This window comes from Hippocampus comes, unplaced genomic scaffold (assembly GCF_001891065.2).
Source record: "Hippocampus comes isolate QL1 unplaced genomic scaffold, H_comes_QL1_v1.1 scaffold175, whole genome shotgun sequence".
Classification (NCBI taxonomy): domain Eukaryota; kingdom Metazoa; phylum Chordata; class Actinopteri; order Syngnathiformes; family Syngnathidae; genus Hippocampus; species Hippocampus comes.
Window position 1 is genome coordinate 469,313 of NW_017805556.1, and position 3,189 is coordinate 472,501.

The window sequence follows — 3,189 nt, forward strand, 5'->3', positions numbered from 1 at the left end:
TCCTGATGACAAGCCACCATCCAGCGAGGAAGCAATGCAAATGGCAACAAATCCATCAGTATGCACAAGAATTACCAGACATCGGTGATCAACGGGACAGTTACTTGCAACTAGCAACAAAACTGTATGACACGCAGGCAAACATTGTCATAAACCAAAGAATGCATCCAACCAAACAATCCAAAATAGACACATTTTTTTCCCAAGACAGAAAAAAATTAAACATTAAAATACTGTACGTATTTTACTGTTGTGATTTTTTTTGGATACACCTGTATTGCAGTTTTTGTTATATAAAGTTTTTGGACAGTATATTTTTGTATTTTATTGATTGTGTTGTTACACGTGCATTTTTGTCAACATACTTGCAGGTTCATCAAGGACATGTACCATGCTCATTTCCCAAATGAGGAATTTCTGTTATCAGGACAAATTGGACAGCGCAAACACGAGTCCGCACTAGAGAATATTGACTGTACATATCCAGTGCCCTCCATTATTAATACATTTGTTTAAAAAAAACGGCCTTTTGCCATCGACACAACACCTAATCTTATCCTGTAATTCAGGTAGGGAAGAGAGAATCAAGTGGAACCAGGACTGTCATTCTGGTTCTCTTGCAATCGTTCATATTTTAAAATGTCGGTGGTAAATTTCGATGCTTATTTCGCAGTGCGTGAGAAGTACGAATGAAGAAGGACCAATAGGAAATGTGTGTGCGCGCCGCCCAGCACTTTCCCGTCACCAGAGAAGCGGCACGGGCATACAGCAGCTCAGCGAAGCCCGTCCGCACTAGCCGCTCCACTTCCCACAGAAGGGCCTGCGCTGGATGCATATGTGGTCTCGAGCAGGCGTCTTTGGACGTGCACTGTACCCTTCCCGCCGATCTCCCCAGCTACGGGAGACTTCGGACGCCACAGTGGCGGCGATCACCCTTCGCAGGGTCAGCCGTCTTTTCCGGGCTGGCCTGGCGAACTGCCATAGCGCATGCATACATGGATGCAAACATTAATCTGGGCTCAAGGGTGCACCCAATTTGGGTGCAAATGTCACAATGGTGCAACTGAAAAAAATTTGAGGTTGGCAACCTGCTGATATGGGAATGAAAAAGGTCTCCTCAAATATAAAGCCACACTCAAATAACATGCATGTTGTGGTCTCAACCAATCAAGAGAGAGTGAAGAGCAGGACTTTACTCTGATTGACTGTGGTCTACATATTCGTGTAATTTCTTTCTTTCTTTCTTTCTTTCTTTCTTTCTTTCTTTCTGTATGTATGTATGTAAGTTGCTTTATTGAACACTCAACACAGCTGGCAACTCGCGCGGGTAGACACGTGGAGTTGATCCTCTATGTCAGTGGTGTCAAACTAATTTTTGTCGCGGGCCACACTGTTGTGACCATTCCCTTGGAGGGCCGTGATGACTGTGAAACCATATAAAGAAGAAGCGGGGGATTTGGTGCAGAACTTGAGACAATATTCACATGTTTATCCATTCTAGGTTCACAACATAAGTGCTAACTTACTAATTTTTGAGAGCTACATGTGCGGAAGTGTTTTTCTCGGCTCAAACCATGCTTCCATGTAAGGAGAATGATAGGAGTCTGTCGGGTTATTTTTCCTCTCTTCTTCCCTATTGTTGTCCATCACATCTAAAATATCACGGTGCTTAACAGCGAACTGCCAGGCTTCTGGTTCTGTCCCCCGCTGTTGGTAATTGTTTTGTTTCTGTTCCTATTGAAAGTTTGTAACTGGCCAATAAATTTGATTCTGATGAATGCACAACTAATCAAGGTAAGAACTTCAAGATGCCTAATTTGATTTGTAAATCTGCCATCCCCTACTGATCTGTATAAGACGTTTTCTACAACTACTATCGATTGACTAAATTGTGATAAAATGAGGCGACACTGTTCTTTCTCTTCATTTCATGGAGCAATACAGAAAAGCTGACTTAACGCAGATGTCTCCTAAAAATGATGTCACGTCATTGCCAGTGACAGTAAATGAACTGTCTGTGTCATTGAATTACATTTATTATCTACCCGTGTGGAGTATGTTTCCAATAGTCAGGTCAAGTGGTTAATTTACACTTTAAATCGTTGCTTTCCTATCACTTGTTCTGCTTCAACCCAGAGTTTGGTGAAATGTTTCGCACTTTATAAGTAATGAAAATAAAATGTAATGATTATTATTATTATTATTATTATAACTTAAATCTGCACACGAGGGGCAAAGAATACTTTTGATAACGACAGTGTTACACGGTGTTTTAATTTTGCAGATAAATTCCGAACATAATTCTAACTTTATTCGTATATTACTGCGCTTTAATTTGAGGGTCGTTTTTAAATGCCGGTGGAAAATTTCAAGTCAACTTTCAAGCCGCGGGGTCAATGTTTGCTCTCTGCAGAAATAGGTTTGTTCTCCGCGGAATTAATTTTTCTCTGCAGATGTCTGAGGAAACTTATGAGCACACGAAGAACGTCGCGATACAACAAATGTCGTTAGCCAGACGAAGACCGAGCAACTTATTTTATTCCGATTTATTTCTATAAATACAATCAAGTGGTCGCATTCCGGCGTGACGTTGACATTTTCATTGACAGCACCTTAGTGGGTAACAAACACAGACGTAATCTTAATTCAGTACAGTATTGAACCTTATCTTGGCGTGAGTTAGCATTTGTTAGCCGTGCAAATCCTATGCTAACAGGAGACACCAGAAGTGAACTTCGGTAAATTTCACATGTGGAACGGCCACTTCAAAAGCAACTAAATCTGGTTCGAAGTGGTGGATAAAAGGGGGCCAGCTGTCAGATACCAAAAAAAAATCTAACGAGAAAACTAAAATAAAAATCCAGCGTATTTACCTGTTTCAATGTGCTGCCGGCGGTGTTACTAATGTCAAGCTAGCGCTGAAAAGCGGCGTGCGTGTGTATGTGTGTGTGTGTGTGGGGGGGGGGGGCTCTAGAACATCCCGTAAGACCCTTTCACAATAAAGGTAAGGCATTTGACGACGCAAAGGCAGTGAACGATTTTTTTAATTAAACGTTACTGTATCTTCTTTCCCTTTCGGCTTTGCCACAGCGAATCAGTTGCCTCCATCTAACCCTGTTTAGTGCATCCTCTTCTCTCACACCAGCTACCGTCGTGTCCTCTTTCCCTACAGTACATCCATAAACCTCC

The 3,189-nt window shown here is 41.8% G+C and overlaps 1 protein-coding gene across 1 annotated transcript in view; it reads right to left on the reverse strand.

Moving 5' to 3' along the window:
* The window catches only part of txlng (taxilin gamma), a 59,876-nt gene extending 56,908 nt beyond the window's left edge, over positions 1 to 2,968 (reverse strand). The window contains exon 1 of the mRNA XM_019879849.1: positions 2,874 to 2,968. The gene's annotated coding sequence lies outside the window, so the exon portion shown is untranslated. The remainder of the gene's footprint in view (positions 1 to 2,873) is intronic.
* Positions 2,969 to 3,189: the final 221 nt, after the last annotated feature.